The sequence below is a fragment of the Ptiloglossa arizonensis genome, chromosome 4 (genome assembly GCF_051014685.1).
Source record: "Ptiloglossa arizonensis isolate GNS036 chromosome 4, iyPtiAriz1_principal, whole genome shotgun sequence".
Classification (NCBI taxonomy): domain Eukaryota; kingdom Metazoa; phylum Arthropoda; class Insecta; order Hymenoptera; family Colletidae; genus Ptiloglossa; species Ptiloglossa arizonensis.
In genome coordinates, this window is record NC_135051.1 from 23,851,963 (window position 1) to 23,869,715 (window position 17,753).

At 41.9% G+C, this 17,753-nt stretch overlaps 1 protein-coding gene across 2 annotated transcripts in view; it reads left to right on the top strand.

Moving 5' to 3' along the window:
- Positions 1-17,108, top strand: part of LOC143146315 (monocarboxylate transporter 12) — a 59,318-nt gene extending 42,210 nt beyond the window's left edge. Inside the window, exons 13-14 of one of the 2 annotated variants that reach the window (XR_012991895.1) lie at positions 15,733-16,032; positions 16,722-17,108. The gene's annotated coding sequence lies outside the window, so the exon portion shown is untranslated. The remainder of the gene's footprint in view (positions 1-15,732; positions 16,033-16,721) is intronic. The other variant, XR_012991892.1, reaches the window with a different exon arrangement.
- Positions 17,109-17,753: the final 645 nt, after the last annotated feature.

Below are 17,753 nucleotides of genomic sequence, written 5' to 3' on the forward strand. Positions count from 1 at the left end.
TCTAAATACAATTACACCGGTAGATATGCAAATGAAATGCGGCAAAATACGAAGACTAAAAAGTGTATCGAGAGAAACTGATTTTGCAACGGTTAGCCTCATCGTGGTCGCTTTTTGCGTTTCTTTTGTCCTGCCACTCCCATCTCGCGTCTCGGAGGCGCAACGTAATTCTAGAGGCTCGCGATGTTATAAATTATTTATCGGCGCGCCGTTCGCCGCGTATACGCGATTAATGAAACGCTCGTCGTCGTCTAATTGGCTACGCCTTCTTATCTTTCATTGCCAATAACAACTAGCTGCGCGATTGCTTTAGAATTTATTAGGCCAGCCGGCGGCTTCATTAACCGTCCCGTGTTGCATTTTGTTACGCGTGTGTGTCTCTGCATCGTGCGCGTCGAAATTATGGTTCTCGAGCCGACCGGTACAGCGGCACTGTTCTTATGATAGGTTGTAGTCGGTTGAAAGAACAAAAATCGACTCGAGAGACCTCTGTTCCGATCGGCTATAACTACAGTCTGCGCCGAATCAAGTGGTCGCTCAAGGTCACCGTTCTGGATTACGCGTGACGTCACTTATGGTTTCGTTACAGATCTCTACTTTCTATAATCACCACATAACCTATCCACCCTATTATTTTCGTTGTTAGAAATTTTTATTAACCCAACTACTTTTATTAACCCAACAAATCTTTTGCAAGTTAGAAAATTAAAAAATCTTCTTTATTATATACGAATCATATCGAGAGAGGACTTAAACATTTATAATCGTTATTTTCGCTCACGTTCATTGACCTGGAAGATTAAGAAAAATCTTTCTTTCATTAATCTGGAAAATTGAGAAATCTTTCCCAGGTTGAAAAACTAAGAAATTTTTGTTTCATTGTATATAAATAATATCGAGAAGCACTCGAACGTAACAGGATCTACATATTCACGTTTAATAACCCTCGAATGTTACATTCTTCGTTTGCTATACGATAAGAGCTCCTGAAAAGCGAACGCAAGTATTTTAAATTAACGAACAATCGGTATCAGTTTCAAAGAACGTGATTTACCAGATCGTTTTCGCTCGTTCTCTTCCTGTTATCGCGCCTCTGGACTTTTCCCCGCCCAAGGTGAACCTCTATCGAGGAATTTGTATGAAAGTTCCCCGCAGTGGCGCAGTATGCTCCGGTCGAAAAACGCGGCCCGGCGTGTAAGTTCAAAGAAAAAGGTCGACGGAAAGAGGGGCGGGTGTTTAACGAACGGCAATAATTTATGCCCGGGCATGGCCGCGCGAGGAAAAAAAAAAACCGCCGCGAGAAGACACGTCGACTTCCGTGGAGGGCCGGGTGCAATGAACAAAGTCATAAATACCGCAGGGCTGCAATCCCATTTTACGGCCCGAACTTCGCCTGGGTCCGGCTAAATTGCTCTTTCCAACCATTGTCGTACCGTAGGAGACAATCGAAAAAAATGTGACACCTCGTTAAAGAGCACGTGCGAGCTTTTAAGAAATAGGTCGTCGTTACGAAATTTTTTCGAAAGTGTACGATCGATACACGTTTCCACGGGTTCCTGGGATCGAAAGTGTACACATTGAAGAAGACTCGCGAAAATTTTGAACGAAAAGTATGAAAAAATGGCGACATGATCGCCCCTCTACGATAAAGCGTCGTAGTTCCTCGCAGTTCCCCATTGTATTATTAATAACTCGTTTATTATTCGAGTAAATTCGATGAAAAAATTCATACGGTGTCTTCATAAATACGCCCATCGATGGGAAAAATTTCGATTCGATACACAGGGTAGTTTCGGAGAAAAAAAATCCTAAATATTTCAACCCCCGGGTACGAGGACATTGCCATTCGTAATAGCGGTAAATCTTTCGGAATTTCTCCGTGAACGAAGTGATTTCATTTCTTTTTTGTTTTCGTGACGTTGTTCCAAATCGTAGAGATATTTCTTTCGCGCGAGAAAGTTAATTGTCCACTTCGAGCGTGCATTCTTTACGCTCTACGCGGATGCACTGGCTCTCCTTGCAGACGCGTCGGATAAAATTGATCGTAGAGTCCTTTTCTTCCCCGAATCTACTGGTGAAAAGCAATGCTCCGAAGCACGTGAGCATTTTTCGCGAATACTTTCAGTCCATTGAGCTTCGCCTCTGCTTGGGCTGACCCTCTTTTTCGAGTGCTCCTTCAGCGGTTGAAAATCAGTTTTTACTGCGGATACGGTACGAGATTTGACGCTCGATAATTCTTAAAATGTGTACGCCATGTTGTTTATTGTTTTGATTCCTCGTTTGGAAGATCTCGATCGAGATGTACAATGCACGATAGTATCTTTTCGCTGAACACACATTAATAATATATTAAATTGTTCGGAAAGTCATTTGGTTTTTTTGGTGAAAATGAAACACGATTTTTTTAGAGTGTGTAAACATTTGATTAAATTATTTATTCTTCATTTTGTTTTTTTTTTTTTTTGGTGAAAACACAATTTTTTTAGAGTGTATAAAATTTTATTAAATTATATATTCTCCATTTTGGAAAACGAAATGACTTTTCGAACAAGCTAATACAATTTTTAATCTGCAAAAAAAAATTGTACTTTTTGAAAGTTTTATTTTCTAGGATGTTTCAATCATGAATCACAAGGTACGACGCTTTCTTTTGGCTCAAGATACGTCAACTGTAAAATATTTTAATAATTAATGCGATTGTCACTCTTCCAGCACGAATAAGATAACATTCTTTCGCAAGATTAATTAATCTAAGAGTGTTCACTAAATTAATTACCAATTCGAGTTAGAAGGGCGGAAATATTTTAATCATAATTATCATAATTACAGTCAGAACGGCTGACCTAAAATAGCATATTCAGTGCTTAGCAATCCTTTTATTAGACACGGTATTCCCCATTCTCCGTGAATTAATGAGAATCTTTCATAATTCTGGATCAAATAATGATTCGTTCTTCGATTTAATTAGCCGTCAGTTTAAGAATACGCATCAATTTCCGTCAATGAGCCGTAAGAATAAATACACTTTGTTAGAAAAATATCCGAGGAGATTATCAGAAATCTTTGTAACATAAATGTCATTTGTAACATAAATTTTAACATCTTTAGTAACATCCAAGTTACCGTGAAATGCCCACAGAAATTATTTCCACCATCTTACGCTACATCAGTAACAACCAGCTGTTACGATTAATTATTTTCGATTCTCTCGGTGGTGTCCGTATGGATCCTAACCTTAAAAAGTTTTGGGAAGACGTGTCTGTTACGAACAATGGAGCAGGGCCATAAATAATAGACGATAACACTCGGTTTGGCGTACGCGATCGTTATCGTCTGTCCAACGAAAGAATTTATTCTGAAATATGCCCATCATGTACTCGATCCGCGATACGTCCAACCCCATAAATAATTACGAAAAAATTCCGATGTTTATCAATGGGTGGTCGATCGAAATCTCAAAGTATTTATCGCCTCGCGTTTATTACTGCAATTAATTCGTCTCCGTAATTTAATAATAATCGATGAACGATCAAAGACAAAATATTGGGTGGTTCGTAAAGTCGTTTCGTATTTTTTTTTTTGATAAAAATCGTTCGATACGATTTTTTCAGAGCGTATAAACATTGTATTAAATTACACATTCTCCATTTTGAAAAACGAAATCACTTTACTAATAATTTATTTCGAAAGATTCTGCACACACCAGATACCCTTTACCCCATAAATAATCACCAACGACACTCGATTACTACGATCCTGTCACCTCGACGTTGAAAATTTATTCCAAAACAACCCCATCACCCTCACCCTCGTTCAGTCCGCAATATGCTCGACCCCATCGCAAACAGTCACCCTGGACCTTAATCCTTAACCCCATCGAGTGCGTTCACCGAGAGATATTGATACCCTCTACCCCAATGGGAGAAAAACAATAACACCCTCTCCAGTACTTATAAACCAATTATCTCCATCGAAGTTTGTCCCGTGCAAAACAGTGTTTCGAAACCCTCCTACTCTTTACCAAACGTTCGTCGAGTTCGAAACGGTCCCCTCTGTTCGGCCCCCTTCTCGTAGAATAACCTCAACGAGAACCCAACGGAGGAGCAACGAAGGGACTCGTGGCGTGCGTAAAAAAAATCGGGAGAAAAAGCATCAACGCCGGTGTCTATCGGTAGGGAAGGGAGGGGAGGGGGCGGTGGGTGACGCAAGGGCGAGAGAGAGGAGTAAAGGCAGAAACCGTGAGGCACAAGCCGGCTTTCGCGGCGGTGTCTCGAAGGCACCGGGGTCTCCGCTTCCGACTGCAGATACATTGCGACATGGAACCGGGGGTTAGTGTAGGGGGTTTCGTGGTAGCGTGAGAGGGGCGAAGGGACCAGGCGACCGGCGGGTGGCGGGTCGCTCGAGGCTCGGAAAAGGGGGATGGTGAAATGCGCCGCGACACGCTGCGGCGATGCCGAACGGAGACAGAGAGCGAGGGTCTCTGCGCTCCGCATCCGCAGCATCCTCTCTCCGTCTGGCTCGGTCGCGTTCCCGCGTTCCCTCTCCGTTGCTTCCTTTCACCGTTTTCCTCCGTCTCGTTTCCACGCCGGTATCCCTCCCCCCGCCCTACTCGCTCTCTCGCTCGCTCGTTTCGTCGCTCGGGGTACTCCGGTCCCCCCTCCCACCTTTTCCACGGTTTCACCCTTTTCCCACGCCGCTCTCTCGCCGCGCGCCTGCCTCCCCCCACCCTTGGCCCTTCCGTTTCTCTCGCTTTCTCCGGTTTCACCTCGACGCGGTCCAGTCGAGCGTCGGCCCGTGCACCGAGCAGTTCGCCCCGTGGCCCGTGCGCACGACAGGTGCGTGTGTCGGGAGTACCTAACCCCCTCTGTTTCGGCCTCCAGTTCAATTACGGCGCGCGACGTGCGACGATATCTAACCGCACCACGGCTTACCGCCGCAGGATCGCGCACGTCGAGGAGGATCCAGAGAGAGAGAGAGAGAGAGAGAAAGAGAAACCGTGCGGTGGATCCAGAGGGGGATCACGGACTCCGCGGGGGACGGAGGGGACCCAGCCAGCCACCAGCCAGCCGGTACCGGATCTCCGCGGCGGCGGTCGTGCGCGATCGAGGGGGGGAGAATCCTATCTCCACGTGGTGTTGTGTGGCGACGCGTCGAGAAAGGTAGAAGGGAGGACGCAACGCTCGCCGCCCCGTGGAAGGGTGGAAAGGGCTCCGTGGGCGAATTCTTATTGGACGACCGGTTCCCGACACGGAACCACGGCTCACGTTCGACACGGTGGCAGGTAGCGTGGCGCACGAACAACGTTTCTTACCACGAGTGATTTTCATAAAAAAAAAATTCGACGGAGGTAGTTCGTCGAGCGAGGGGAGGGGAGCAGAGAATTCGGATATGTTTATACCCGGTTAGGGTTTACGGTTCGTCGACGATTTCTCCGCAGAGGGGTCACTTTCCCACCGCGCGACTCTCGCAAGGTTAACTTTTTCTATCGTCGAATTTATTGGGTCGTTCGGAGAGTCATTTCGTTTTACAAAATGGAGAATACGTAATTTGATTGAATGTTTGTACGCTCTGGAAAAATCGTGTTTCATTTTCACCGACAAAAATTGAAACGACTTTCCGAACGACCCAATGTTTCTTTTTCTTCTCGGATACTTTTTCGCGACTATTGTCCGGGCTTTTACTGTTTGAATTTTAGCGGGAACGAATGTAGAAAGTAATTGTTTCGAAATGTTGGTTGACTTACTCGATCATTGGAATGGACTTTTTTTTTTTAAATGTATCTCGTGACTTGTAAATGTTCTTTTATAACTGTTTCGAAATATCGGTTGATTTTTTCAAGCATTGGAATATTTTTTTTTTTTTTGCTTTTTAAATACGTTTCGTAAATCGTCCTGATTTTTGTTACAATATTACGCTCGTTGTGTTTAAGTAAAGAAGGGTAGAGAAGTTAGACTGAATTAGCATAAATTATTAGTCTAGACACCTTTCGATCTTCAAATTTCAAGTCCCTTTTGGTGCACACTGAAAATAGATTATTCTAACCTAAAATTCAAAAATTTCCTTTCGATTCGATTTGATCAATTCGATGGTTATTATCCCACGACAACTATGCGTGTAACATAAGTTCTTTTTGCATAACATTATTATCTTCTATACACAGTAAAACCTCCCTTATCCGAACTTATAAAGACATATAATTTGTTTGGATAATGGAACAATCACTCGGATATTAAACTTTATTTATTCGGATAGAAATGAAGAGGATTGACAATTTGTTTAAATATTTACCGATATTAATCTCATATAGGACCCTCTTTTGCATTTCATTCCATTAATTAATATTGGCTCGAAATAAATTTTTCGTTCTCACATTTATATCGATGACGAAATAAAATCGAGAACGTTTTAATTGAGAATAAACTGCTCGTTGTATTGTAAATGTATTTGTAAATATCGATGGAGTATGAACTTGCTTTCTATCGTTTCTTTCTTAATATAATGAAAGTTTGACGGTAAACATCTTTTGCCAACGAATGAAAAAATTCTACGAGCTTTCGAACGACTCAAGGGTCGGAACACATTGGCGTACCTTCGTCCGTCTTTGATCAACCGGATGGAAATTTGTATATGGCAACATGGAGGAGGTCTTGAAATGTTCTTGAATTAATGCACGCAAATGTCAAGCTTTGTGAACAACTGCCTTATAGGAATTATTTTACGACCTAAATCGCAAAACGAACTAAATCAATGGGACTATATTAAACTCCACTCGATCCAAACTGGCATTCAAATGCACATTTAATAAAGTGATATATCCTACATTTGTTCGAGGATGAAGTCTCGTGTAAAAATATTTTATTTCACGTATTCGATTTATTTTTACTCTTGAAATCATTGTTTCTCGAGGGTAACACGAACTGCAAGACGCATTGTCATTACGAGAAAGGTACACTGTCGTTCAAAAGTCTCTGAGATAAATTTCGCTGGAACGTTACACCATTTAATATTTTGAAAAACAGAAATGGATTAAAAATAAAAATTTTCCATTCATAGGACGTATTACTCGATATGTTTTTCAACTGCGATTAATTTTGGAACTTTTTTACTTAATTTTGTATTCTTCCATTTCGATCGATTATTTTTTTCATAACCTCAACTAACCGAAAGAACTAAGTATCAAGATCAATATTTCGTCGTGTTTACAACTCTGCGAAAATTTCCAGTGTTACAATAAATTATTAAAACAAACATATTCTTGTTCTTTAAGGTTATGTTGTATTATGATTATTTTTTTCATAACCTCAATGAACCGAAAGAGCTAAGTATCAAGATCAATATTTCGTCGTGTTTACGAATCTGCGAAAATTTCGAGTGTTACAATAAGTTGTTGAAACAATCGTATTTTTGTTCTTTAAGGTTATGTTGTATTGTAAGTCGAAGAATTAGGTCGGAATTAAAAATTGACATCAAATGGTAAACCGTGTTCGAAACGAACGGTGTTCCAAAGTTTTTGAACGTCAGTGTACGTCGTGTCTTGACATAAGCGAAGTGATGCACTCTGTTCTGGAGAAGTCGCAACCATCTTGTTAAGTAGCTCCTTTGGACTCCATCGCAACAATGTTTTTCGAAAATAAAAACAAAAGTAGTAGGAGATACGAAAAAGGAAACATTTCCAGCATGCTTATTCAAGGGTTGGATTCCAGCATGGAAACGGTTGACCGGAGTACAATAAATGAAAACGTATAAACGTTACAATTCGATGCTTTGTTCGAGTCTTTTGGAATGAATATTCATGGATAGAGGGAATCTGCAAAAAATTCAGAAGAGATACAATTGAAAAGAAGAGAAGAAAAAAAAGCAAAAAAAAAAGAGAGACGTAGGTTAAAAGAAAAGAAAACTTGGGAGTTTTGGAATTTCAAATAGTTTCCTTGTCATTTTGTCTGCGATTCCCTGACACGTTCCTTCCGTTTCAATTATCTATACTTTTCTTCCGTGAAATGGAGGAACATTATTTCACAATGGCAACGAAAGAGGGTGCTCCGAACCGAGGAAGAGGTTATGTTGTTGCGCGCGAAGCTCTCGAGGAATTTAATGTTACAGTTTATTGCGGGAAACGTTGAAAAATTCCGGAAAGAGCGAAGGAAATGGAATCTCCTTGTTTCGTAGATTTTTTAATTATTAAACATTCATCAACGTGGAGAGTACGCACGAAGGTTGGAAAATTATGGAATTTATACTATTCCACGTTTGCATTCGTGCAACCTTACGAACTTCCTTCGTGGTCCCAAAATCTTTACAATACATTGCTTGGAATAATTATTGAATTGTTCGTACATATAAAAAAAAAGTAGTATTTTATTCAAATATTCACGGAAAAATGAAAACTTAACGGTATCCAATACACAATTATTGAATCAATTACCCAGGACCTATTCTAACCTCTAATTTATGAGTTTGTTTTCTCTTTACTTTAATTACAATATACTTTTATTCCACAAATTCGAATGTTTAGTATCGTTAGTATATTGTTATCGAATAAAGTTTCTTACAAATATTATCTAGGACAAATAAGTATCAAAAAATTATATACACCATAAAGTACCCCCCTCCACGGTGTAAAATATTTTCAACAATACATTTTCGATATCTTCGGTTCGAAATTTTCGTGAACTGTGATAAAATCCGTACTAAGATAAAGTACCCCAATAATGTCACTTAACAAATCGAGAACTTCAAATTTATATTCTTCTTACTTTTTTTCAAACCTAACCTATTCGATATTTAGTACACACATGAATATTTAGTACACTTATCTTCCTCTCTACCAAGATACAAAAATACTGTATATTTCTTTTTTAAAAACAATCCTTTAATTATTCCGAAGCAATGTATTTTCAGTCTTCCAGAGATCCCCTCCCCTTAAAAAAATGTTACAAGACACCTATTCGTGGCGAAGGAGGCCTAGCGAGGAAGACACTTCGCAGGACACTCCCACATCCGGAGACACGTTGCAAAACGGGCACGTGAGTTAACGGGGAGTCCCCCTAGTGTTCCAGTTGAACGTGGTCCTCGCCAGGCGTGCGTGGAAATTGAAAATCGTCCTCGCGTGCCACGAATCCCGAATCGCGGCCACTATTCAAATCGCTATGGTCTATTCAGGCGCTCCTTCCACAAATGGTTTCTGTGATTTCATATTTTTTTCTTTGTTTTTTTTTTTTTCTTTCTTTTTTTCCTCTTTTGGCAAACCGTCGAATCGAGGTCTCGAAATCCGTAAGCAGCTTACGGGGTTAGGCTCGAAGGGACGTTAGCGGGTAATGCCACTTTTACGAGCTTTCCATCGCGGAGATGAGAACGCACGAATTCCACGTTTCCAGGGGGACTCCCCGAAATACAGAAGTCCCGCGGAGCTTAGAGTGTGGTGAATTTATCGCGCTTCGCGGATACGAATGTCCTCGCTCGGTTTTCCGCTCGGTCGGTGGAATTTCGATGGAGAAGAGAGTCGTTTGTTCTCGATCTGGTGACAGTGGAGCGTGCGACACAACGACAGACCGAGCCAGGACTATCGGGACTTGAGAGACTCGGTTGGAGAGGGGAGAGATCGGTGATGATCGAAAGGATCGTAAGGCGCGTAGAACTTTCGCGATTCGTTAGACTCGAGATAAGGTTTCACTTGTGGAACTTTCGAGACTTGTAAGACTTGTAAGACTTGTAAGACTTGTTAGACTTGTACGACTTGTAGGACTTGGACAACTTACAGGACGTGTGGAAGTTTCAAAAGTAAGTGAAGTCTCTTTAGCTTTGGACAACTTGTAAAATTTGGAGAACTTGGGGGACTTTCGAGACTTGTACGACTTGTGTGACTTGTATGACTTGTGTGATTTGTACGACTTGGACGACTTGGTCAACTAGCAAGACGTGTGAAAGTTTCAAAAGTAAGTGAAGTCTTTCTAGCTATGGACAACTAGTAAAATTTGAAAGACTTGTAGGACTCTCCAGACTTTCAAGACTTGTAAAACTTGTAAGACGTGTAAATGTTTCAAGTGCAATAAGTTCTTTTAATACTTGTACAGACTTTAATACTCGCAAGATGTGTAAAATTTAGTGTTTGCAAGGCTTTTAATACTTGGAAAACTTTCAAGACTTGCAAGACTTGTAAAATACTTGCAAGTCTCGTAAGACTTGCAAGATTTGAATCACTTGCAATAACCATAGAGACTTTCAAGACTCGATCGTATAAAATTAAAGACTTTCAAGACTCGTAAGACTTTCAAAGCTCGTCGAACTTGCCTGACTTTCAATGTTTGCAAGACTATCTCGACTTTACGTTCCACTCAACGATTCGAACGCGTCTCGCTATCGATGGTATCGTAAATATCGAAGCAAACAGGTACCATGAGACTATAGGTACGCACGAATGGGAAATTAATCGAGCGATCGCGTCCAAATTAAATCAAATCTCGCGGGTGGGTTCGTTCTCCCCACAAAAGAATTCAATTACAAGCACTTCTATGGCGAAACACGAACAATGACCACGTACTCTTCGGTCCTGGCCGCTCTCCACGGAGTATTAATCATATTAAAATTCTCACGATCGGTGACCGGCTTCTCAACGCTACGTAAAGTCTCAACGTTTATTCTTTTCGTTTCCAACGGTGGCTTAATTTAATTTCGCGAAAGAGCTCGAGGTTCGTCGTCTTTTTTCTCTTGCGCGACGTCGTATACACGGTGTCTCGTAACAGACAGCGCAGAACGAACCGAGACCGATTATCTCGAAAAGAAAAAAAAAAAAAAGAAAAAATGTACCAAGAAAACGAAGAGTACCTTTACGTCGCGCGAGCTCCTGTTTTGTCGAGAAAATTAATTTTTGCAAAATGTCGGAGCACTTGTTACAAAGACTTCTTCGCTTCGGGAGAACTGTGTGCTTATACAGGGTGACTCGTTTCAAGTTATCTTCTAAACTGCAGCTCGTTTCAAAGCATACCTTGAATAAAATTTCTCCCATTTCAGAGAGGACATTTTACAGTCACAAATTTTCTATAAATGCACGTGTTGTCGAAATTTCAAGGTGACCTTGGTTTTTTTTTTCTCAACAAAACTGTATATTTTTATTTTAGTAAACGTGCAGTCCACTCCAATACGTGTTTATTGATTTAGAACACTTTGGTATTTGAAGATCGTTCAAGGTCATTTATATACAAAAAAAATTCTATTTTGAGGTTCTACGTTAAAGTCGTTTATATAAACTATACAACGGTAACAATTTTACGTCGAGGTTATTTATATAAAATATACAACAAAAGTTCCACCTCGAGTTGTCGTATAAAATACACAACGACGAAAATTCTCCCCTGAGGTTGTTTATACAAAGTACACAACGACAAAAATTCTACCCTGAGGTTGTTTATACAAAGTACACAACGACAAAAATTCTACACTGCTGTTCTACGTCAAGGTCGTTGCAAAATATAAATAAAAAAAGAAAATTCTACGCTGAGTTCGTTCACATAAAATATACAACGAGAGAAATATTCTACGTTGCTTAACTACTTTCCACATCGGTGAGTTTTCATTTCAAATTGGGACCCAGAACTCGCGATCTTATTAACGCGATAAAATTTTTATTCCACTTATCCAGGAATCGTTCGAACGTATTTTACAACCCGACGAATAAACTTTATTCTACGTTTTCCGTTCGCTTTACCAACGAGGAATAATCGTCTCTCGGTTTGCGTCATACCTTCCTCCTCCCCCTCCCCCTCCACTCCACTAACCCCCCCCCCCATACTCTTCTGCATTATAGTTTCGAATGGAAAACGTTCGTTTCATTATATCGTAAATTGCGCGTTAAAACTCGACGCGTGTCCACCTCGATGGTTTCTCATTGCTCGGTGTAATAATTTATCACCGACCGTAAAATTTTCATAGTCGTGGAACACGGAGGCATTATACGGTGTTATTTACGCGGCGACGAAACGTCACTGAATCGAGAAAAAGGGTAGTCGGAGTTTGTCGTTGGATCGGGTTTGGTGCTAATCACCAGCTAGGTTCTTCGATCTCAGAAGCTGCTCGAAGAGTCACGAAGTGAAGGAAGAGGAAGACGAAGAAGGGGAGGAAGAAAAAAATAAAAAAAAAAAAAGAAAGAGAAGGAGGAAAAAAATAGATGAAAAGATATCGTACAAAGGAGAGCCGTCGAGACAAAGGACGTCGGCGTCGTTCGTCACTTGAAATCCACCGTTCACACCACAATGATCCGACGAGTCCATTGTGCAGTTCGCGGGCTCGCGTCTCGCGAAGTAGAATGCGCCATTAATGCTCAGCCAAGCGTGCCCCAGGAGTGCGGAGGTAATGGGTTAAACTCTTCCAAGTCTATAGGGGAACCCTGTACCCGTACGCACGCAACAACAAGCCAATTAACATGGTTCTCTCGATTCGAAGAGTGTCGTTAATTCCAAAGGGGTCTAGGGATCAGAAACGTCGCGCTGGGTGGTATGGTATCGAAAGAATGTTCGAATTGGGTTCATAAAAAGTGACTAACCCGAGACTTCGAAGATTCTCTAGGGAGTCCAGGTGGCTAGGATTCCGCCATTGTTGGAGGAACGTCTTAGGAGGGTCCTCTTTTCTCGTGTTGCTCAGCGCAAGTCTTTCACCCGGAACTCCTCGATTGTGCCCGGGTTTATCCACTTTGGGGTTTGTCTTCGTTCCGGGAACGATGGAAACACTGTTCTTTGGATCGTTTGTGACTATTTTATATCGTTTGGATCGAGGACGAAGATCGTGGGGGATTTGGGTTATGGGGATTCAGGAACGAGGATCGCAGATAGCAGGGCAGAGGACTTGCAGAAAGTGGTCTAGCGATTGCGGAACTGCTAGGATCTTGAATCTTGTGGTCTGTTATTAATCCAGGTCTATGAGCCTGGTAAAGCCTTGCTGGTCTAGATCTACAAACCTAGTAGCCTTTTGTTAACCTAATCTGTACACCTAGTAGAGTCCTTGTAGTCTACTGTAGGTCTACAGATTTAGTAGTGTCTTTTTAGTCTAGGTCTAGAACGTAGTAGTGTCTTCTTAGTATTGGTGTAGAACTCTTGTAGTCTCTTCTTAGTCCAAGTCTATAAACCTAATAGCTTCTTCCTGAATCTTCTCAAGGGCGTCTTCCCTCTAAGGATGATGGAAATCCTCATTGTTCTGCTGATCGGGTCATCCGTAAAAATTTAATACGAAGATGATTGAACGTTGACAGAGTCTCTAGGATTACCTCTCCGGTCCATCTCTAGAGCAGATGGAAACTCTTCCTATTTTTCTGATTCGAGCATTCGCCAGTTTTCCACCTTCTCCAGAACGAAGACTTTCAAAAGAGACGTGGCACAGTTGAGGAGATTCAGGAAGAGATGAGAATTGGGCTGAAAGGCACGAAGCTAGCTGGTCCATCAATGGCAGAATAGCTGTGACCTCGACTCCCAAGACGGCTACTTTGGTGGGTTGGCGACCAGAGTCTGAGCTTACCGTGTCACTGTTTATGGAGTCAGTTTGGACACTTTTTTTCTACCGCCTCGTATAGTCGATGGAGCCGAGATCACGACAAACGATCTCGCGTGGCACTCACGAAACAGAGATCAACGTCGATAAAGTCGCGGAATCGACTCGAGGGTACTGCTTGGAAGAGCCACTCGAATCGAGCACCGGTCACATATACAGGGTGTGTGAGAAAAGGCTGTGTGAGAACTTAAAAGGCTCGTGGTATTCGTCGGAATAAATAGTAAAAATTTAACCTCTCCGACACGACCACTGTATGCACCTCTCATCCACGAATACAACTCCAACAACCAAGGACGATGCAAGCAGTCCTACGTGTACCTATTTTTCACTATATTTTATCGATGTAGCTAACTTCAAAATAACAAAATAGTGTCCTATTCGAGAGGTTAATTATCGCAGAATATGCCTAGTTGGAAACCCAATAAAATCCAATCCCTGTGAAGCTTATAGAGAATTAGAGTTAGGTTTGGGTTAGAGTTATCTTCTCATGGGCACATCTACTAACTCTGAAGATTCGTTCATTTGTTGTTTAATTACAGTATTAATTTATGGGTGTCTGTTAGAAAATTTATGGAAATAAACAAGAGAAAATCTTTCCCTCCGAAATGGATTAAATTTTATCACTTTTATCATAGTTTGAAATTTGTGGCTACGCCACTGCGGACGCATAAAGTAAACGCAGTAGAGGTTTGATAGACGTAGAACCAAGGATAAGGAGAGACTTGATAGTTGCGGAGTTATTCTCAATTATAGTCTTCCATTCGTCTATTAGCCAGAGTACAACCGTATTCGATACTCACCAGCTAATGCGTTATCCATCATTCTAAAGTAAGCACCATGATAAACATAACGCGCGCCATTAGTATGCTTACCCGGCACCACTATTAACCTCTCAGTGGCGGTCTCCATACGTGTTATAGACTGCGGCAGCAGAGGATTTGGTTCGCTCCCTTAAGGCTTAGAGTTATGAACCGTCGACTTAGTTTCGCTAGAAATTCAAACTTCCAAAGTGTGCATTCAGTACGAACCATGCGGTAGTATTATAGTACTACAATACGTGGAAAAGGAAGATACCGATTGAATTCGTTAAATATTCATGTTAGAATTTACAATAATTTACAACGAACTGAAAAACCACTGACGCAAACGGTGAATAATTTTATTTGAAAATATGTGGCTGAACAAAAGGAACTGTCATTTTTTTTATTCGACAGATAGTGTTTATTAAGTGCAACGTGGTTGTGTTTCAATTTGCCGCGCAAAAATATAACCTAAAAATCTTTGGAGAAGACTTTAAAGAAAGGGTGAATATTTTTTCTTACTATTTGATATTAGTTAAATTTCTTCCAGAGAACGAGGAGACTTTCCACTCTGCGTTATAACATAAATTTGACTCTTGTTGTTAATTGTGACGCTTCGTTCATTTTTGTGATCGTAGAACCTAACCTTCAAGATGTTTCTATAGTTAACACAAGCAATTGACACGAATACCTTTCTCCTCGCACGAGTTTCTTTCAATTCGACGAGCGTTCGTAATTTGTCACGAACTTTTCGCTCACCCTGTATATCGCGAGCCGCAAAAACGGCACCGGGCAATTTAGCACGGTCGCTTATTGCTTCCGTTTCCGATAACCGTGTCGATACGGCGATTTCCTCAATGACCATGCGAGTTTTATTACCGCCTCGAAACGCGACTCACCCGCCCTGGTGGTGATTATCTCGCGTTATTTAAGAGGGACTCATTACACATCTGGACACGAAGAACCAAGGTTTAGTTTCGATAATTGGCACGATATCGTATCGTTCGTGAGAGATTTAACGGAAACACCCGTTAGCTGTTGCACACGAAACCGTGCGTGTCGTTTTCTCATGAGGTGTTCCAATGTATTCTAGGGAGAAAGAAAAATCAGACTTGGAAAAAATTTCTGTATTTAGGTCGGATATAATTGGGCTGGACAGAAGGTCTCGTCTTTGTTAATGGACGACGTTTACTTAACGAAAGATAATTGTACTTGATTTTTAAGTGTACAGATGTATTCATAACCTAATAATCAACATTTAATATCTTGCAGAAAAAATACGATTATTTCGATTTTTGTCGTTACTTTTCATTCCTTTAAAAGAAAAAGAATTTTTATCCAATCCAAATCTTGATATCACGTTTTCCTTGGACCATGATTGATCTTTCTTTCTCCCTAGAATACATCGTTCATTGAACCCCCGTTGAGAACACTCGATGAAAGTTTGGAACACCTGGAAAGGGAACTTGGGCGGTGCTAATAGGCCAGTGATCAATTAACAAACTTGATCGTTAGAGACTGGTGGTAATCTCCGTGCTCCTGGGAAGTTCCAGCAATGGAATCGAATTAACGAACTTCTCGTCCAATCTCGCGCGAGGATTTCAACTCATCCGGACCAATGACGAATGCACTTCGAGTCAAGTTCAAAGTGAACGGATCACGTGTTTCCCGCCATCTTGAGCACATGGTGCTCTTCGAGGTTAGGAGATCAGTTAGGTAACGACGAGACCCTGGACTTCCTTATCCGAACTGATGTAAGCTCAGTTATCTCGATTCTCGTTTCAACGAATAGGTACTCCCGTATCACTGATAAGAAACTGTTATCACCATTTGTTGTGCTGCGGTACTTCTGCCCACTTACCACCAGAGGGCAGTTCGAGCATTCTTTTCCCTCCAGTTCTTGAACTGTCACCGATTTTTATATATATTAGAAAAGTCATTTCGTTTTACAAAATGGAGAATATATCAAATTTAATAAAATGTTTATACACTCTAAAAAACATCGTGTTTCATTTTCACTAAAAAGAACGAAATGACTTTCCGAACAACCCAATACAATTATTAATACACAGGGTGTTACCAAATAACGATTGGAAACTTTTTCCCCGCTTATAGCACTCTACAAATCTTGTCTCTTTTCAAGTCAATCGTCGCGCAACTTGAACAACCGCTCCTCTAAAATTGCTCTATACTTTCGAACCCGATAATCCGGATCATCGGCCAACAAAAGTTATCCGGTCAACGCGTGAAAAATTTTTCCCAACACGGCGCGTGCTGAACGCTCGGGTCTACCGCTCCGTCTAAAAATAACCGTTAGAAGGAAACGCAAAGTGCCTTTTCCGACGTGCCCTGTCCGTGTGTATGTACGTGTGTTGTCTTGCACATAAGGTGATCTCGCGACGGAGGAACGCCGTTGGAAGGAAAGCCACTCTCCACAAAGGGAAGAAGAAGCCGGTTATTTCTGTGCTAATTAAGTGAAGACGTCCACGCACAGGGGACGCGAAGCAAGGAGTCCCGGTGGCACCGGTGCCTAATTGGCACGGAAACAGCACGGCCATCCTTAATTGGTTAATTTGCGAGGAGACTCGTCGTCCGATGCATCGCGGCGGGACCGAGTGTTGCAGGATGCAGTTGTCCGCGACAGTCTCAGGATAATCGTCCCGGTTGCCTCGTCAGTATCGGGGATCGGGAGTTACGATCGAACGAGCGAGGTCGCCTTAACGATAATCCGAACGACCTTCTTCCTCTTCTATGACAAGTTCCTGCAGTACGTGACCAAATTCGCGACCATGACCAGCGGGCAGAGGAACAAGTCCGTCGTCCATCCGGAGCAACGGTACGCGTACATGCCCTGTCCGCTCTACGACACCGGTGAGTAAATATTTTCAGCAGTTTGGAACAGTACACACGCGTCATTTGCAACACCGCACGCGTCACTTGCAACCCCGCGCGCCGCAAAACGCGACGTTCTCATCTCGTACGAGTCGCTGCCGCGTCGAACGCCGCTGTTGCACAGGTTGCTGCGTTCCAGGCGCACGGAATTTAATTGGCCGCTCAAGGCCACTCGCGTCAACCGTACCGCTGTGGTGGGGGGGAGCGCGCGCGGTGCCCTTGAGCGGCCAATCGATCCTGTACCGACGATTCGTAATCGTTCTCGCGTTGTGCGGTAAGCTCTGCGTCCGGGGCAGCGTTTCTTCAACGCTATTTCGTGATCAACGATTGAAATTTTATTTAAATGATCGCGATACGTCACTTTCAAGGAACGGAAATAAATTTGAAATCAAAGTCGTCTTAACTTCGATCGTGAGGAAATAGAACTTCGGTTTGCAATCGATTTTATCATTTTTGTAGGATACATTATTGTTTATTCCGCGCGGGACTAGCCTCGAGACTGAAACAATTTTCGAAAGGCTTGTGTAT